The 22247-nt window shown below is 28.0% G+C and overlaps 1 pseudogene; it reads right to left on the bottom strand.

The window, feature by feature from the left end:
* Positions 1 to 690: 690 nt before the first annotated feature.
* Positions 691 to 1475, bottom strand: LOC149514441 (BURP domain protein USPL1-like; annotated as a pseudogene).
* Between the last annotated feature and the right edge of the window lie 20772 nt (positions 1476 to 22247).

Below are 22247 nucleotides of genomic sequence, written 5' to 3'. Positions count from 1 at the left end.
AAAAAAAATTTTTGAAGAGGAGAATAAGATATTCCATAATGAAGTCCCGTCAATTGGGGAGAGAAAAAAATTTGTGATGAATTATATGATTAAATTAATCTTCCCTTATAAATACCATAAATTATAAAATAAATAACATTATCCCTTATTAAATAAATAAGTTATGACAAGTATTTGATTCAATAATAAATATATATCCTCTGCTTATATAAAAAAATTAAGTTCAATATTTTTTTCAAATAAAAAATGAATTATGAGAACATCTAAGATTTTTTAATTATTTTATATCAAGAAACTCAAAGCGTCATAAATACTATGTATTATTTTCAAATCAATTTCTAAAGACTTAATTTCTTTAGCAATTATTGAAGAGTTAAAATTAAAGTGAAAGAGACTTCTAATTTTTAAATTTATGATAGCATATGAGAGAGGCCTTTCATATATAAATTAGTTTATTTATGATGATATCATATGATACATTGAAAGTGTCTAAATATAAATTTATTATATAAATATGTGATAGAGGCCTTTCATATATGAATGATCAATTACATTACATAAATTACATGGGAATTGAGATACATAATTTATTGATAATTTCTTAATATAGATACAATTACGACGCTAAACCATGAACAAAACTAACATGCATGAAGGGAAACGCATACACGGACAGACACTAGCACATGTACTAGAAGCTAGGTGGTGAATGATGAGGAGGTCAAACTAACTTAATTACATGACAACGATGGGTGAGGGGTGAATCCAAACAATACCACCTTGATGAAACACATGGGAAAAAGAGTTTCCTTTCTTATTACCGAGCATGCGAACAGCCATGTGGTCAGAGCTGAAAGCAGAAGTATCCATATGGCAAACAACAGGAGCCTCCACTCTATCTCCACTAGTGGGAGTTTGAAGGCTGTGGTCTCGTAATTGGCATCAATATGGCAGAAATAAATTGCATATAGGTATGGGAAGGGATGACATGCCACTTTCTTTGCTGATTGGATCTCTCGAGGAGGTTCTAAAACTGTGTAATGTTGTTATCGTAGCGTGGCTTGTGCTAATGAACTTGAAGTCAACCTTGGGTCCAAATGCATTTCTTAAGAACCAAGCAAAGATTCTAAAGAGGTAGCACAGCTTTTGGTCTTCTCCGGGGCTGATTTGGATTCACATTTTTTCAGTGTATCTTGAACCGCTTTCACTTTATGGGAGTGTGGAGAAACTGAGAAGAGCTGGAGAATGGTGGAGGCTTGTGACGATGAAAAAGGGATGGTCTCAGCTATTTCTATGGGCAAGAAAGGAGGATAAAGAGAGAGGTCTCTAATGAGGAAGAAGATGGGCAATTTCTTCCCTATGTAGAAACCACGTACATCATCAATCGTGAACAAGCCTACCTCTGCGTTTTCAATATGATTATGATGATCTTTCATTATTATGGAAGATGGTTGATCAAGCCTCAAATTGTTCATTTACATATTTGTGCAAGGAATTTTCAAAATCCTTCATGATTTTGAAAGACGATTGAGAAGAACTCTTTCTCAACTTCATCCAAATTTCTTTGAAAGTGGACAATAGAATTTTTTCTTCCAAATCCTTCACTGCATCCCCTCGGCCTTACTATACATACAAATTTCAAAGAGCCAATAGTATTAGTTACAGTATAAATTAAAAACTTCGGTTTATGTCAATGATCAGTAATATGATACTTTCGTGAGAAACTAAAAATTACCGTTTAAAGCACAATACAAAATAGAGGGACTCGAAAGGTGAACATTCGAAGAACCATCTCCGTTGATTTTTTTTTTCTCTTTGATCAGAGCTCGCTTCGTAGAACTTGTATTGGTGATTCCGGGGCTGAAAAGTATTAGTTTCAAGGCCAGAAATTGGCTTTTAGTAGCAAGGGGAAGGCTTTAATTATGGCTCTTTGTGTGTCATTATTTTTCTATTATGACTACCAATCTAATTTATAACTCTCACTTGTTTCAAATTTCAAAATTTTATTTTATGTTTATTGTATATATATGGCAGTGTGTAAGAATAAGCATCTATAACTAATCATACAAATAATTGCGGTCTAATTTATTTACTAAAAATATATTTTTTATTTGAGAAAAAAAAATGCTCATGTAACTGAATTACAATTAGTTTTCATATTTGTTTGACCAAAAATAAGTGGGGAAAATTGCAATGAGACAAAATAATTTGAAACATTTTCCTTGTAATATTTCAATGTCGAAAAAAAAAATAATTGAAATCTTTATCATGACCAGTAAAAGATATTCTATTTTAATTTTTTTCTTCATAAGTTATGTCCTTACAAATTTTTGTGAAATAAACTTCTTGGTGGCAATCTGTACCATTAGCAAGGTGTAGGTACTTAATAATATTATTTTCTTTTTGAAACAAAAGAAATATCAAAATTTTTAAATATATAAAGAAATGCACTGATATTACATTCATATTTGTTATGGTTAATGTTAAGAATAGCTTCTAACTCATAGTGAAATGTTTAATATATTAATTAAATTTTAAAAATCTTTAATATGATATCAGAATTATAAATTATTAACTAATATGATATTAACTTTAATATTATTATTTTCAAATGATGACACATAACTAAATAAATAACATTTCAAATATTATATTAATTAATAAATTTATAATTCATATATCATATTAAAAAATTTTAAAATTGAAATATTATATTAAATATTTTACTATAATTTAAAAATATCATGACATTATTTCGTATTTTTTCATGCATATAAAATTTAACTTCACAAAAATTCAAGTGTCACTAATCTTTTCTAATAGTACACACATTGCTTTATCAGCTTCATTTGGAAAATGTATTAGAATGGGGTAAACATGAGACTTAAGCTCTATTTGGATAAGTGATGAGATTAATTTTGATGAACCTAAAAATAACAATAGCTATAAGATTAGTTGTTGTAATGATGAAATTGAATACTATAATAGTTAAATTAAAATTAGTGATATGTATTTGGATGTAAAAATAAAGATAATAACAAGATGAAAATAAAAAAAAAAACTATTAGAGAGATTAATATAAAAAAAGTTAAAAGTTATTTTGATGCATATTTTAATTTTATTTAATATTTAAAATATTAAAAAAAATAATTATTTACAGATAAAAAAATAACATGAATAAAAATATTAAGTTATTGTTAAATTTACTAAAATTATTTTAATCCTAATAATTTTAATGTGTGGATAAAATTGGACAAAAAAAAATATTATTGGGGCAAAAATGTGAAAAATGGGGTGCAGTGCCTTCCACCCAGATAAAATTCTTATCGAAGCCATGTAAGCACAATCCCATCGTGTCATTGCTATCCAAATGAATAGTTGCAGTACAGTTGTTAAAGAAAAAAAGGTGTTGAATCGCACCATGTCATTGTTGTGGTGAGGTCCAAATTCCAACAATTAAGATGGATTTAGATGCAACTGCAATTTACATTTCAAAAGTCACGAGTTAAATCCAAATAATATATCAGTGAGGAACATTTGACGAATTGCAACCTCATTTTTTCACTAGAACTTTTAAGTCCAGTGGAGATTTCCAATCTCACAAATTCTTATTTATTCTAAATGTATCCTTACTTATTTATTTATTTATTTATTCTTGGAGATATCGTGGAAGGACAAAATTATTTTTGATACTTGCTTTTTTTTTCTATTTTTTATTAAAATTTTTTAAATAATTTTAATAATTCAATATAATAAATAAGTTTATTATAATAAGCTAATAAATAAATAAACATTTTCATAATTAATAATTAATTAAAATAAATAATTACATAAATGATAAATAAATAAATAATATTAATTTTTCATTTAATATGAATAAATAACTTTAATTTAATAAATATTAAGAATATTAATTAAATATCTTTAATTATAAGTTTTTTTTTTAGTATAATTTATTTCATTGTTATTGTTACTTTTATATTCAAACATAAATTTTATCACTAATTTTAATTTTATCACAATAATAAATAATTTTATCTCTATCATTATTTTAAATTTTATTAAAATTAATTTAATCATTCATCCAAATAAAATCTTATAAGATTAATGTTTTCCCTCCCACGTGCCACTTGAAAGACAAATAATGAGAACAAAGGACAATAAATTATGAACATGTAGCTAGAAACATGACTCATGAGCAGTCTCTATCATATTTCATTGCAATTACGGAATATCCAACGTAAAAGTAATAATTGAAGTTGTGATTGGTGGATGTTTGAACTATTTATAAATGTGATTTTTTTTTTTTTTTTTTTGTAAATCTTTCATCTCTTCTTTATAATTCATTTTTGTCGAAAAGTGAAAAAGTTAAAACATTTCTTTAATTATTCGATTTCAATCTAAGAAAACTAATCACTTTGTGATAACTCATATGTAGGTATAAAATCTTCTGATAAACCATGTCTGGTAATTTTTTTTGAAAGGCTAGCACCTTCAAAATATGAGTTTCCATGGAGTATAATAATTCAAAAGGGTGCATCTAGGAGAAGGTATAGAAAGAATATTTAAATATTGATTTTTTTTTATTTTACAAAGAGAAATAAAAATATATTATTAGAGTTTATATTGATACGTTATCAATATATAATATTGCATAGTTAATAAATTTTATTCATGTAGATTTTAGAAGAAACACTTGCAATTGGCATGCAGTCTGTGAATTTAATTAAACGCAAAGCACTTCTCCAATTTTAAGAATTTTTTTATTAAAAAAATACATAATGATGAGTTGAGTAGGACAAGCATCCAAATTGATCCCATGACGCATATTAATTAAAGAATTATTGATAGTTATATAAGTACTTAGCTTAATAATAAATTATGCATACATTTAAAATTATCAATAATTAAATTATAATTATTTTTTCAACAATTGAATCATGATTATTGAAGATCTAAAACTAATAATTAACATATTATAACGGATTATACGGTTGTTGACTACCCTCAATGCAAGATAATTTCCAATGTAATGTCAGAAACAGTGACATTTTACTTGGGCATTTTACAAACGATGTCAATTAAATGAGCATATTTACAAACGTTTTAAATAATGTTTACATGCAATTTTTTTTTTTTAATTCAAGAACCAAAATTAAACATTGGTCCGTTAAACTTAAGCTGTCATTTTCTCAATCAACCATATTTGATATATGTACAAAAAAAAAAAAAGGATAAGTGATATGGTCCACAGTAAGCTACACTCAATTCTTCTAAAATTATATGAATACCATGACCAGGTATATATATAGTAGAAGGAAATGTAAACGCATTTTTTACAATAAATTTGTCTCCAAAATTAATGTACCTGAGAAATTATTGCTACAAAATTATTGGACAAATATATTGATAAATGGACGCAATAGATACTGTTGTCGAGTTCAAAGCAATTGTTGTGTCAAAAAAACATTTGCACAGAGAAATTATTGTCATTGTGAGCAACTTTATGTCTAAGTACTAAGGCCTAAGAAATGCAAAATATATACAGAGGGGGCTCCCCACACAGCAAATGTAGTAGTAATAATTCATGGATAGAAGCTTTATCTTTCTTATTTTTTATATTACAAGAAATTATAAATAGTTAAAAGACAATTCAAAGTTTAGTTCAATTGATTTATGCAAATTATCTTAAAAAGTGACATTCATTAAATTTAAAATTTTGAATCTCATCATTTACAATATTTTTTCTTATTTTCAAGTTGTGGCATCTTAAGTATTAAAAAAAAAGTCAAAAGAGGATTTATTATAAAAACAACAAATTAAGCCTTATATCTTATAATTTTGGAATCAATTATATGAAATATTAAAAAAAATAATCATGTTAGATCATAGTTTTAAATTTTTTTTACGTCACTCATTTTTATCAAAAACAATCTTTTTATCTACTTTCTTAACTCTCATATTATTTTTTATTACTTGCATCAACATCTTAAATGGTCTATTTTTAGAAGTTTTGGTGTTTCTCAAATCTAAAAGTTTATTTCTTTTAAGTGGTGCAAAGATAGGTTTACGTTTCACGTATCCAAATAATCTCATGCAGTCTTTTTCACATCTTTTTCTTAATTCAAACTATTACTTTTTCTTAAATTTTTTCATTTCTGATTTTGTCTCTTCTAGTTTTAACAGACATTCATCTAAATATCCTTATCTTAGCTACGCTCATTTCTTCTCATGTTATTTTTTAAGGGTCTAACATTCAATTCTATATAAAAATATAGGCTTTACAGTTGTTTTATATAACTTCACTTTTAACTTTAAAGACATGTTGCGATCATACTATTAGGATTGACTCAAATCTCACAAGAGATTTGAATAGAAATTTATTTGAAATGGGATTGGTTTTATATTGTTTGACGAATAAAAAGATTTGCAAAAGAAGAATTATAAGAGGAAAGAGATTCTTGATATGCAAATTAATATGCTTATAAATAGGTGCGGTTTCTATAGAGTTAGGTATAAAAAAAAAGTAAAGGAGTTATAGGATTTTATTAGATAGACACCCTATAAAACTAGAGAAGATAAAAGCGTTTTAATGGGTATGTATATTTGAGTGGACTAGAGAAAAATAAAAGGGTTGACATAGGCATGGTGCATGGTTGTTTAGATTAAAATAATCCACAAGACTAGAGGAGAATGAAAGGCTTTATGGTTATTAATTATGAGTATTGATTGATATAGTGTGATATGCTTGTAATTCTTTATAACTAATGGATCTTTTTTCTTATCCGTGGATATAGGCCAGTTGACTAAACCATATTATATTGTTATATCTTGTGTGGTTGATTGATCATTTGATTTTGTTTTCGTGACTTAATGGTTTAATTGGATTAGAGCCCTTTTGCCTGACAACTAGTATCAAAGTTGTCGTGATCTAACACACATAACACACCTGATGCACTTCACCACCTCATCCATTCTACTTGAATCTTATGATTTACATCCATTTTTATCCCAACATCCTTTGAATAATTTATCTCAAACATAAAAAATGATTACTCTTTAGTACTACTTCATATATAACTTAATCACACTAGCATTCACTTCCCTATTTCTACTAAACTTACATTTTATATATTCAATCTTAGATCTACTCAATTTAAAGCATCGAAATTCTAGCATATGGCTCCATAATTTTAGTTTCATATTAAGATCATCACTAATTTTAGTAACTAAGACTATATCATCGAAAATAATAGAAATTATTAATTATGTAAATTATTTTTAAAAAATGGATTGTATAACTTGCAGTAACAATATAAAATCCTAACACCTACAATTCATTTCTCTATCTTTAGATTACAACCTCTATTGTACAAAAAAAATACAATTATACATAATGATGTCTCCAGAAAACAATATTATTTCAAAAAAGAATAAGTACTATAATGTATCAGTTTGATATTCTAACAAAAAGAAAAGTGCTATATATGTAACTATAATACTTAACATACTATGCATAAAGAAATAATACTTAACGTATTATAGTATTTGTCAATTGCTTTTAGGTTAAAAGCAGTGGTGATGTCACATGAAAGCCAAAGGCCCCCCAAGAATTATGAAAATTATTTACATATGTAGGGTGTTATGTGAATTTTTAAATATATATATGTCATAACATATAGATCAACAAATCCATAATTAGACTTAATAAATAGAGTCGTCACTAATCTTTTTTAACTAGGTATGATTGGCCACCTAATGAATCTATCCTTTTAAGGAGCTCCTAAGCTTGACTAAGGATCCCTAAAAGACTAGGTTCTAGTCTACTAATCAGAACAGGGTTCAGGAGTTCATTTACATGTGGAGAAGGTTATAACAATCCCATATGCCCATTCAAAAAATGGTACCATTTTATTTTAAATTTATCTTAAAGTCTTGGTTCTAATGATTTTAAATTTTAATGTTGAAATATTGAAAATAATTATTAAGACTCTATCAATCTGACAGAATTCTTAAAAATATTTTCTCACTTCTGGAGTATTCAAGAATCTCATTTGTTTCCTTGAATAGGCTCTGTCATCGAAAAAAGGTTTAAATTTTTTGGTTTGGGTTTTTTTTTATTGAAAATATATCTAATTATTTCATCATTTGGGCCAAATTAGAAATATCTTTTCTTTTTTTTTTTAATTTCTAAATTTTTTACCATTTGGACATATTTAGAAATTTTTTCATTTTTTAATTTTAGGAAAGAAAATAAAATGACAATTATTTTTTATTGAAATTTCATTTAAATTCTTCCACCGTTTGAGACAAATTTAAAGAAATTTCTCAACTAGATATTTCTTAAGAATTTATTACTTGAAATTTTTAAAAATCTCATCATTAGATAATTGTCAAATATTTTCAACCAAAAAAATTTTATTTTTATTTTTTATTTGAAAATAAATATTAATTATTGCTATTGAAACTTTTCCTAAATTATTCCATCATTTGGGATAAAGCTAGAAAAATATTTCTCACATAAGAAATTTATATAAATTTACCATGTGAAATTTCTAAAATTTCATTATTGGATAATTAGATTCTCAAAAACTATTTTATTTTATTTTATATTTTTATTATTTTTTATAAATTTAATAATGCAAAATAAATAAAATAAAATAAATAAATAAATTCCAAAGAGGAAAATGGCTTGGCTCAGTAGTTAGAAGGCTCGGCTCGACTACATGAAGAAACAGTGGCTGAGATGGCTTGGTTTCACGGCTCGGCTCGACTTGACTCAAGCCAATGATGGGTCTGCAGGTCAAAGATAAGTTGAGTGCTCGAGTCAGATCGGTTTGAACAACAACATGTGGGTCTTGGGGGCCGTTTACTTAAAAACAATGTCATTTTGGAGACGTTATGAACGCTTGAATCTTTTCTTTCTACTTCAAATCTCTCTTTCTTTCCTCTCTTTTCTCTTCTTTCCTTTTCCTCTCTGTAGAACTAGATAAACTCTAGTTAAATATCCATCAGATTCTGAAAAATCTTGTAAGAATTCGGGTTTGTTCATCAAAAGTTCACCAGAGGTTGGCCGATTTCTAGAAATGTGATACCAGAAATTGGGAACCTCGTCAGAATTTGGGAATCTTGTCAAAATCTTCAATTGTTCTCAGAAAATTCATCGAAATCTAAAAATTTTTCAAAAATTTTCCAAAAAAAATCTTTTTTTTAAACCCAAAAAATCTCTCTAAAATTTTCGTACTCTCTAACCATGCCTTTTCTCTAATTTTTTTTTGTGTCTTTGATTCATGTGTTCAGCTTAGTTGATTTGGTCTATTTTTATAGGGTTCTAATTCAAAGAACCCTAATCCAAAAAGAATTTTGATTCCCTTTAAACTTACCTTTCATATCTTAAGTTTAACTCAACCTTTTCAATCCACACATACGCCCCGTACAAATTCAACCACTAATTTTTTTTTCATTTTTCATTTTTATTATTTTTATTAACAAAATCAAAGTCCAATAGACCCCAGATAAATTGGAATGTCTACACCTACTCCTTTTTGTGTATTTTTTGTGAAATAAAAATTATGCAAAGATGTAGACAACCTAATAAGGAATCAACACACATTTTTGTTTTTTTAAGCATATTCAGACTTCTTAAAAACCCCTCTAAACAGAAGCTCAACAACTTTTGAAAATTAAATAAAACTCCTCTAAGTATAGGTTCAACCACTTTGGAAAAAAAATAAAATTCCTCTAAGCAAAGACTCAACGATGTTGAAAAAATAAATAAAGCTCCTTTAAATAAAAGCTCAATGACTTTAAAAACTAAATGAAGCTCATCTAAGCAGAGACTCAATGACTTTGGAAAAGTAAATAAGGTTCCTCTAAGTAAAGGCTTAATGACTTTGAAAAATAAGTAAGGCTCATTTAAACAAAGGCTCAATGACTTTGAAAAATAAATAAAGCTCCTCAACAATCTTGTCCAAAGGAGTCATAGATCATGTTTGAAGAAATTTTAGGAAATTATGCCTAAAAGTCTTACAAATCGTCCCTAATATCCTTTTTCAAAGATTAGAATCTTACATTATAAGTTTCTTCTCAAATGAGAATTTGAAATTCCTTGAAAAGTCTTCATATCTATTTTTTCTAGGCGAGATCCTGAAATATCCCTGCTTCCTGAACTTATACACTAGATATTCTTAAATGCAATGCAGACTACGCATTAGACATTCAAAAAATGCAATGCATGCTATGTAAATGTCAATTAATTAATTTTTTTTCAATTGTGGTACTCAAGTTTCTCAAGCTTTTTCTTGGATCATGACCTCTTCAAACTTCAAATACTAATACCAAATCAACTTGATTCTTAATCATCTTTCTCATTCAATTCACGTATTCTCTTTTTAAGGAAATCTTTTTTCAAATTCAATATCCTTGTCATGAACTGAACATTTCATGTTTGCCCGCATCACTCTTAACTTTTTCAAGGTAATGTAAAAATCTCCCATGCTATTATTCACTTATCCATCATTATTACAATTTCAAAAAGTAAAAATACAATCACCCATTTCTTCCATTGCAAGGTATTAAAAAGTAAGAATGGCTTGGGAAATAATCAACAAAAGAGAGACATAAGGAATAAAGTGAAATATCTCTTATAAAAAAAATGGTAACTTTAGCTATGAAAATGTCTGAAAAGGAAAAAGATTTACAAAGATGGGTATGGGGTAACAACGCTCAAAATAAACAATCAAATAAACATGATAACATATCTTGAACACTTTTACAAAAATTCAACCACCTAATGCCTTTAACAATTTTGAGTTCCTCAGAATATGCTAGCCTCTATGCTAGTGAATTCTTGAATTCAATGCTATACTCTTCTTATCTAAGCTGTCTTTTCAAGTTTTCAACTTATATGAACCCCCTTGTGACTTAAGCCACCCTTTTGGGCTTTTGACTTGAGTCTTCATTTTTCATTTTTTTTCTATTTTTTATTTTTTTTTCTTTTTTTAAGCATATTATTTCTTCACAATATTAGAATTTATAGGATGATGCAAATCATCTCTTCCATCTCAACTAATATCAATGCTCTACCTGAGAAAGATTGTTTAACAATATATGACCATTTTCAATTCAGGGTCCACTTTCCTCTATTATCATGCTAGTTTAAGAGAATTTTTTTTTTGAGATCAACTCTCCTTCTCGAAAGCAACGAGGTCGAACCTTTTTATCATGAGTCCTCATTATTTTTTTTTATATAATTAACCATGGTACAGTGCTGTCAATCTCTTTTTTTCAATGAAATTCAACTACTCATAATGCTTTCGAACCCATTCAGCTTCTTTCAATCCAACTTTCTTTAAAACCTTTAAAGATAGGATTTTCATTTCTATTGGTAATATAACTTTCATCACATAAACCAAAAAAATAAGGTTACCCAAGTAGAGGTACGTATTGATATTCGATAAGTATGCAACGCAAATGGTAACTTCTTATGCTAATCTTTATAGGTCTTGATCATTTTTCTAAGAATTTTTTTTATATTTTTATTTGTCACCTCAATAGCCCCATTCATTTTTTGACAGTAAGGCACCGAATTATGATGTTTAATCTTATACTTGGCATATATTTCCTACATCATCTTACTATTAAATTTTTAGCATTATCTAAAATGATCCTCTTTGGAAGTATATATCTATAAATGATATCTCTTTTTATAAACTTATAGACTACAGATGATGTCACATTTCCAAATGAAGCTGCTTTCACCTATTTCGTGAACTAATCTATCATTACGAAAATAAACCTATGTCCATTAGAAGCCTTTGAGGTAATAAGACCAATGACTTTCAAGCCCCACATAGAGAATAGCCAGGATGGTGTCAAAACATATAAGGCAAATGGTGAAGCATGGATCTTATCAGCATAGATCTAGCACTGTGACATTTTTTAGCATAGTTAATGCAATCGCTCTCTATTATCAACCAATACTATCTTTCTCTCATAATCTATCTTGCCATCATATGTCTATTTGTATGTACCTCATATATTCTATCATACACCTTCTCAATCATATTTTTAGCTTCAATCGCATTTACATATCTCAATAATACTTGATCATAGCTCTTTTTATACAAAATATCTCTATCCAAAAATAAGCTCATAGCTAATCTATTGATGACTCTTTTATCATTTTTAGTTGCTTGATCTGGGTATTACTGATTCTTAATGTATTATAAGATATCATAATACCAGGGCTTCCCATCTCTCTCCTGTTCTATATTAGAACAATGAGCTGACATATCCTTAACATCTAGCGTGATGGGCTAAATGTCGGTGTTATCACTAAGTTGGACCATTGTTACCAAAATAGCCAAGGCATCGACAATCATATTCTCCTTCTGAGGTAAGTGATCAAACTGAATATCTTCAATTTGCTTGATTAACTCTAGGATATACTTGTGATATGAAATGAGTTTTGAATTTCTTGTCTCTCATCTTTTAATCGATATATAACTAAAGTTAAGTTTTCAAATACTTTCAATGCTCTAACTTTTCTATCTATAATAGCTTGTAAACCTATGAGACATGCCTCATATTCAACAATGTTATTTGTGTAATTAAAATTCACCTTCACTGTTATAAGATAGTATTATTCTTTTGAAAAATCAAAATTACCCTAATTCCATGTCCCAAGGCATTAACAGCTCTATTAAAGTATATTTTCCATCATTTCTCTTCATGTTCTTTCTTCTTCAATTGAGAGATAACCATTAAATCTTCATTAAAAAATTTTAACCTAATTGGCTCATAATCTTTAGCAGCATGATCTATAAGAAACTTGGTTATAGCACTTTTTTTAATTATTTTTTGACTCACATACACGATATCATATTTTAAAAACATTACTTGCCATAAGCAATTATTTTAGATAATGAGGGCTTCTTGCAGATGTATTTGATTGGATCTAATTTTGCTATAAGCTGGTAGTATGATAGAACCTATACTGTTTGAATTTTTTGATAGCCCAAGTTAATGCATAACACATCTTTTTTAAAGAAGAATACTTGGACTCATATTTTATGAACTTCTTGCTCACTAATAAATAGCTTTCCTTTTTTGGTTAGACTCATCTTGCTACCCCAATATACATCCCATTAAATTCACGTACACTGTTAGGTATAAGATCAAAGATCTCTCTAAAACAGGTGGCCCAACATTAAAAGATTTGATAAGTACTATTTAATTTTATCAAAAGCTTCTTAGCACTTCTCATTCTATTTTCTAGGATTATTCTTGCGAAGAAGTTTAAAAATATGATCACACTTGTAGGTAAGCTAAGAAATGAACTGAGAAATGTACTTCAATCTACCTAAAAAATTTTAAACTTCTTTTGGTATACTTAGAGATGACAAATTTTGTATAGCTTATATTTTATCTGGATCAACTTTAATCTTTCTTTCACTGATCATGAAGCCTAGCAACTTTTCTAACCTTACCCCAAAAGTACACTTGGCTGGATTCAACTTAAGTTAGAATTTTCTCAACCTCTCAAACAACTTTCAAAGGTTAGTGACATGATCTTTGTCTTCACAAAATTTAACAATCATATCATCTACAATACTTCAATCTCTTTATGCATTATGTGGTGAAAGAGTGTCACCATGGCTCTTTGACATGTTGTCCCGACATTCTTTAAACTAAAAGGCATGACTTTGTAACAAAATATCCCTCACATGATCATGAAAGTGGTCTTTTTTCTATCATTTTCAGTTATTTTTATTTGGTTATACCCTGAGACCCATCCATAAAGAAAAACATAGAATGTCTGGCCGTATTATCCATCAGTGTATCAATATGAGGTAAAAAAAAGTTATCCTTTAGGCTAACCCTAATCAAATCATCATAATCTATACATATTCGTATTTTTTCACCTTTTTTAGGGACTAGCATTATATTGGCTACCCATTCTGAATACTTGGCCATTTGTAGGAAACTTGCATCAAACTATTTTTCCCATCTTCCTTAATCTTTAGTAATATTTCAAGTTTCATTCATCTCAATTTTTGTTGGACTGGTTTACATTTTGGCTTTAAGGGTACTTTGTGCTCTATTATTTCTATACAAAACCCATGCATGTCCTAATAAAACCAAAAAAATACATCTATATATTCTCGAAGTAAATCTTCCAATTTTTACCTATTAGTTGATAAAAGTGAGGTACATATTTTGACTTTTTTTTTTGTTCTTCTCATCTCTTAAATTTAGCATTTCAATTATCTCTTGATAAGGCTTAATAGGCCTATTTTTTTGCTCAATTAATCTCATTAAGTCTAAAGGCAATGAATATTCCTCATAATCATCTTCACTGTCAAGTTTGTCAGTGTTAATTGAATTATCAAAATTAACCTTTTGATCATTATCATGATTATCTTCATGTTCATTTAAGGACCTAAAATTGAATAAAATTGGATGTGTTTGAAAGATGTGTTGGGATAATGAAAAGTTGAAAGTAATAAAAAAATGAGTGAAAATGCATCTTTCCTAATCTTTATTAAAACAATAATAAATAAATGGCCCATACATAAAAAAATCATCATAATAACTTGGGCATAAGCTACTGGGATGTACAATTACATTGAAATAGTTTTAAGGATAACAGGCATTTCAATAATACTTTAATTGTTCAACTCATAACCCAACAGATAAGGGCAGACCCATATTTCTTGTTCATGCTCTTTTTCATCTCCAACCTATGATAGACAACTCAGAATGCTTCTTCTATACTCAATTATGCATTTGGGTACATGAGCCCTCCAGACTTGAAGGTGTCATATAAATATGGCATGATCATAGGCATAGTCTCTAGTTTGTACCCCTTTAGCCCTTCCATCCTTTTTTTTCTCATATTTTCTTGTCGTTTTCTGACATTCCATCCTTCTACCTCGTAACCTAAACCTAGCCTATTGCTGTTATCAATTATCGCCAAAGGTTCCCTTATCCTTTGTAAATTTTTACCCAGCCTTGTTCTAGGATACCATTCTTTATTGATGATTTGACTCACCATTATCCTTGATAATTATTGGTTGTCAAGTCCTTCACCTACATAATTAACTAGTTCAAAAGACCTGTAAGAGCACTTTATCACTTCTTTAGCAGCTTTCATATATGAGGCATTCAATGATTGTGTTACCAGTATTTTTTCCTCTTAAAATACCATCACCAATCAATTTTTTACATTAAATTTGATCTTTTGATGTAAAATATAGGGGACAACACCTGTCATATAAACCCATGGCCTTTCTAATAGATAACTATAAAATAAAAAGATATCCATCACTTGAAATTTTACATTAAAAGTGCATAGTCCAATTTATAAGGGCATCTTTATCTTTTTTAGAACTTCTTGTCTAGTCTTATCAAAAGCTGGAATGACCATTTGGCTATCTTTCATATGTGAGTAATTGACAAGTAGCCTTGCCAAAGTTGACATAGGCATTATGTTAATAGTGAAGCCATTATCAATAAAGACCTTGGTTATAATATGGCTCTTGCATATAACAGTGATATGTAAAGCCTTGGTACTTTCCCTTCCCTTTGAAGGAATTTCATTGTCACTAAAGGCTATGTAATTTAGCAAAACCAAGTTTCCAGCTAAGTGGTTCATATACTCAACAGACATATTATGTGTCACATATGCCTGGTTCATCACTTTCAACAAGGCATTTTGTGTGATTTTGAATTTAATAGTAATGATAACAATGAGATTCATTTTGGCATCTTGTTCAATTATTCAATCTCAGAGTTTCACTATGTTTTACCAGCTTTAAGAATTCATAAGCCTTTTTTTTTTATACTGACTTCTGACATTCTTCTTTGGTACCATGTTTCACTCATTCTATTTTTTTTTTACTTTGGTTTTTTCTTTTTAAGCCCTCTCCAACATTCTTGAAGTGTAGTATCTTTCACTTCGGGTGATACCCCTTATACCAATTATATTGGTGGCATCAAACTTAAAGGTATTCTTTTCTTGCCCTTGAACTACTATATCGCAACCATATTTTCATAGCACAACTTTATCATTCTTATATGGGAATGGAACCGAGACTCTAAAAGTTACTAACCTAGGAATGAACTTATCTATGATCGATTTTGGCTTATCTTTATAGTGAATTGTTATCGATTTTAAAAACAATTTCGATGCCCTATCGATCATAGATACTTTAACACTCTTTGAAACCTTTCTCTTTTCATAGAGTTTAATATGGTATAAATCTATAAGTTTTTGTACTTCATGACGAAATTACTCATAGGTTTTAATAGAGTGGCCAATTGTCCCACTATAATATTTACAACTTTTATCTGATATATGTGCTCCATGATAACTGTGTGAACTCACTGACTATATCATGCCAGCTTTTCATAAAGTATCAAATAGCTAACTGAGAGGCATCTTGATTTTTGCTATTTTTTTTAGATGTTACTCCTAATCCTCACTTAGAGCATTTACATTATGATTGGGCAAAGGATTGCCACTAACATTTAGTATAATTACCTTTTTTGTATCAAAGTTGATTATTCTATCCTTGATCAATCATTGCACTTTGTGCTTCAAGGCAGTGCAATTCTCAGTGGAATGAGTAGTAATCCTATAGTGATAGTCACAATGGGTAGTAGAATCATACCACTTAAGGTAAAGTGGCTTAAGTAGCTCTAATCAGCTAGGAGCAATTAGATTATTGTTATAAAGCTCTTGATATAACTTCATATATGTCAAGAGAATTAAATTGAAGACAGGTTTTTCATGAATAGTTTATTGCTCTCATGAACCATCTATCGAGCAAGTAGGATGAGTTTGAGGTCTTGAAAGAAGTTGGGTGTTAAGACTATATGTGATAGTTTGAGGTCTAAAATAGGGTTGATATGTCAGGGGATAGGATGGCTATGGGATTGGTTGGTATGGGTAAGGGGAAACATTATTCACAATAGGATAATATAGAAAGTAACCTTGTAGTGGGTAAGGTTGATAAACCCTAAACTATTTTTTATCAAAGCTCATAGCTTGAGCTTCAGTCTCTTGTTTCTTTAAGGCTCTCTTGGTAGAGGCTTCTTTTCTTTCTAACTTTTTATTTTTAATGACATTCTCAATGATTTCGTTTGATATCACCATATCGATAAAATTTTTTATTGCATTCCCTATCATTTTTTCATAATAAGAAGCTTTTTAAGTGCTAACAAATAATATTATGATTTTCTTTTTAGTTAGAAGAGATTGCACTTGAGTAGCTATATCTTTTTACCTCTAAGCGTACTTTTTGAATGATTTATTCACCTTTTTCTCCATATTTTGCAAATATAAACGATCAGAAGTTAATTCTATGATATGTTGGTATTGACTAATAAAGTCATAGGCCATATCACTCGAAGAATGAATGCAGGTTCTATCTAGCTAGACATATCACCTAGCAATAAAGTCAGTAAGGCTATCTTGAAATATATACATTAATAACTTTTCATTATGGGCATGGGCTATCATCTTCTAACAGTACATGATAATATGAGTCTTTAGGCATTTTATACTATCATATTTTTTAAACTCTGATACTTTGAACTTCAAAAGAATAACAATATTTGGGATTAAATAGAACCTTGTAGCATCTACAGAACCATAAAAAATAACTTTCTCCACCACTTGTAACCTTTCTTCTAATAAGTTCATCTTTTGTTTAGCTTTTAAGCTTTCTAAGTCTCCTTCTCCAGAGGTCTTAATTTTTCTTTCTCTTTTGGATCATTCAAGTTAGGGATTGGTACTGTTTCAACTACTTTTTTAGTTAAAATAGGATTTACATAACTTTGGTACCCAAGATTTGAAGATGAGGGCATTTCAGGATATGTATACCCTACAAGATATGTGAACTACTGTGGTGGTAGGTCTTGTATGGATTGAGCTTAATGTGATCCAAAATCAAGAGGGTACAAAAAGTCATCCACCTTTTGTAATAGATGGTCTTGCTAGCTAGTATTTCTTTCTATTCTTTTTCTTTTGTTTAACTTATTCAAGGTATTCAAAATCTTATTCAACTCCCCTTCTAGCTTCTCTTAAGCTTTCTTTATCCTCTTGAGATGATTGAAATTTTCTTATTCCATTTGTCTAGCTCGAGCTCTTATATTATATTGGTAAGTTGGTTGTGAGGTTCTTATTTGGTAGAACTATCATTGAACCTTGAATACCACAAATATACGATCAAAAATAATATTCTTTAAATGTAATACATGTAACATACATTTTCATGATATAGGTATGAGATCTGATTTATTAATAACTACTATGTGACAAATATTCCCTATATGAAAATGATACAAATGCATAATGTTATGCATGACAATGAAAAATATGCATGCCCAAAGTCAAACAAACAAAATGATTAGATCACGAACTGTTCTTTCTTATGTTCTAACTTTAGGTTACATATATCAAAAGGTAGGAAGGGCTCTATCTTAAAGCTGACCTCTTAAGTGTAGATTATATATAGGGTTAGGTGACTTTAACCACTAAAGGTTCTAAAATTGTTCCCTAAATCATTATCCATTATAGACTAGTAAGGCCTTCCAATCATTATTCATCATAAGCTACTAATGAAAAGGATTCAATTTAAGTGAGAGTATTTTGCTAACCATTGCAAATATTATAATCTCATGAAAGTGTAGGTACTTTACTCTCTTTTAAGAAAGACAGAGCCCGAGTATAGAGCTCATGTCATGCAAATGCATGTGATAGTGTGTGTAAAGGAACATAAAATTTTCAACCCCAATAAATCAAATGAGAGAAAAATGTTAGTAAACAAATAACACAAGCTTTAGACTTTAAAACCATTAGATCAAAGGATAGGATAAATTTAAAATTTATGGTTTGACTCTTTATTGCTTTCCTAGTGGAGTCGTCAAATTGTGATAACATATAGATCCAAAAATTTATAACTAGACTTAACAAATAAAGTCACCACCAATCTTTTTTAACTAGGTGTGATTGGCCAACTAATGAATTTATCCTTTTAAGGTGCTTATAAGCTTAACTAAGGATCCCTAAAAAAATAGCTTTTGGTTTACTAATCAAAATAGGGTTCGAGAGTTTGGTTACATATAGGAAAGGTTAGAGTACCTCCACATGCCCATCCAAATGATGGTACCATTTTATTTTAAATTTATCATAAAGTCTTGGTTCTAATGCTTTTAAATTTTAATGTTGAAATATTAGAAATAATTATTAAGACTCTCCATCAATCTAGCAAAATTCTTAAAAATATTTTCTCACCTCAAGAGCATTAAGAATCCTATTTATTTCCTTAAAGAGGCTCCATCATCAGAAAAAGGCCTAATTTTTTTGGTTTGGGTTTTTTTATTGAAAATATATCTAATTATTCCACCATTTGGGCCAAATTAAAAATATCTTTTTTTTTTTAATTTCTAAATTCTCCACCATTTAGGCCTATTTAAAATTTTTTTTCATTTTTTAATCTTTGGAAAAAAAATAACATGACAATTATTTTTTATTAAAATTTCATTTAAATTCTTTCACTGTTTGGGACAAATTTAAAGAAATTTTTTACCTAGAGATTTTTTAAGAATTTACCATTTGAAATTTTTAAGAATCTCATCATCAGATAATTGTCAAATATTTTCAACAAAAAAATTATTTTTATTTTTTGGTTTGAAAATAAATGTTAATTATTGCTATTGAATCTTTTCGTAAATTATTCCACCACTTTGAAAAAATTTAGAAAAAATTTCTCACCTAGAAAATTTATAAAAAATTACCATTTGAAATTTTTAAAAATTGTATCATTGGATAATTAGTATTTATTCTCAAAAAATATTTTTTTTATTTTATATTTTTATTTTTATAAATTTAATAATGTAAAATAATAAATAAATAAAATACCAAATAGGAAAACGGCTTGACTTAGCAACTAGAAGGCTCGGTTCGATTGCAATAAGAAACAGTGGCTGAGATGGCTTGGTTTCACGGCTCGACTCAACTCACGCTAAGGATGAGTCTGCGGATTAAAGGAAAGTCGAGCGCTCGGGTCGAGTTGGCTTGTACAAAAACACAGATCTTATGGGTCATTTAACTTCAAAACGACGTAGTTTTAGAGATATTATAAAAGCTTGAATTTTCTCTTTCTGCTTTAGATCTCTTTTTTTTCTCTCTCTTCTTTTTTTTTCTCTCCATCTCTCTTTATAATCGATGAACTTTGGTTAAATATTCACCAGATTCTAAAAAATCTTATCAAAATATGGGTTTATTCATCGAAAGTTCATCGGAGATTGGCCAGTTTTTGGAAATGTGATATCGAAATATGATAACCTTGTCGGAATCTAGGAATCCCATCGAAGTCTTGTCAAAATCTTCAACCGTTGCCGAAAAATTCACCAGAATCTGAAAATTTTTAAAAAAATTTTCAAAAAAAAAATCTTTTTTTTAACCTAAAAAATATCTCCAAAATTTTCATACTCTCTAGCCATGCCTTTTCTCTTATTTTTTTTGTGTCACTGATTCATGTGTTTTGCTTGGTTGATCTGGTCTATATTTATAGGGTTCTGATTCAAAGAATCCTAATCCAAAAGGGATTTTGATTCCCTTTAAACTTGCCCTTCAAATTTTAATTCCAACTCAACCTTTTCAATCCATACACAAAGTCCCATACAAACTCAACCACTGATTTTTCTTTTTTTGTTTTTTTCATTTTTTATTTTTTATTTATTTTTTATTAACAAAATCAAAGTCCAATAGACCCCAAACAGATTGGGGTATCTACAATATCTTTCAAAATAAATAAACGATATCTTAAAATATAATCATTTTCAATTAATATTTTTTAACTCATTGTATCTTTAAAAAAAATTGAAGTATCACAAAATTTTTCAAGTTTTAACATTTAAACTTTGTCTTATTTAAAAGTAAAAATTTTATATGAATAATGGGAAAGATCAATTTATCTCAATGTAAAACTAAAAACTTATATATTTTTTGAAAATTTTAGTAGATCCTAAGAACAAAAGTGACAAGTGAAAAAGAGAAAAAAATAGTTTAATCTTATTACTTAGATATATTAAAATCAATATTTAAAAAAGTGTAAAACATTTTTGTGTAAATTTATCCTTTCTCCATAAATAATAACTTTCAAATTCAATATTTTTGTAAGCTAGGGAGATTATATATATATATATATAATGGTTTACTCATTTTTTATAGTGTCAGTAAATAGAATAAACATTTTTTATTTGGGGTAAAGTAATTAAAATTCTGCTTAGTGAGGAATTATGCACTAATCACTAAGTTAAATACTCGAAAGTAAATAAAGTAAACACTTTAATAATAAAAGATAAAATAACAAAACATATAAATTTTTAAGTAAAATTCATGAAGTTCATGTAAAAATAAATTATATGAAGATTATGAATGAAAATCAAAACTAATACTCATACTGTAATTTAAGAGTTTTAGTTAAATTATTTACCTAAAATTTTTTAAAACTTAAAAGTTGCATTGTATTGATCTATTTATTAAATTCTATTAATCTAATCTATTTTAATCTATAAATTTTTTTATATTATTTTTATTAGAAGCTTTCAATATTTCATGAAAAGCTATATCTAATTAATTTATCTTATAAAAAAACTTAACATTAATTGAAAGTCGACTTAAGTTATTTTGATTTGATAAAAAAATAATAATAATAACAAAGACAAATAACATGAATTGATCAAAATAGACTTCTAATTAAATACTTACTTTCATTATAATTTTTTTAATTTTATATATAAAATATATTCATATATGTATGTAAATGATTATTTACTCACATATGTATGTGGTCCTCTCTTAATAAAAATCCTAGCTCTACCACTAGTTTAAGGATAAAAAATACTCTTGAATTATAATTCAATAATCATTTAAGTGTTTAATATTTTACTGCAATTAGTTTAGCCCTTAATTTCTTATTTCGACTCAATTAAACCCTTAAATAGATGAAATCCAATGATGCATCAAAATTTAATCAATTAATTCTTAAACTACAGTCAATTGAATTCTTAGAGCAATCTTAGAGAAAGGCAGAGAAAATACAAAAAAAAAAAAAAGAATGAAAAAAAATTTTTTTATTTAATTTTAATATATATTAATTGCATCACATAGTAAATGTTTATCTATTTTATTAATATCACATAAAATTTTGTCTTAATTGAAAAAAATTAAT

This window comes from Durio zibethinus, chromosome 16 (assembly GCF_047325235.1).
Source record: "Durio zibethinus cultivar Kanyao isolate XHJ-2024 chromosome 16, ASM4732523v1, whole genome shotgun sequence".
Classification (NCBI taxonomy): Eukaryota; Viridiplantae; Streptophyta; class Magnoliopsida; order Malvales; family Malvaceae; genus Durio; species Durio zibethinus.
The sequence above is the reverse complement of the archived record's forward strand: the minus strand, read 5'-3'. Positions and strand labels throughout refer to the sequence as shown.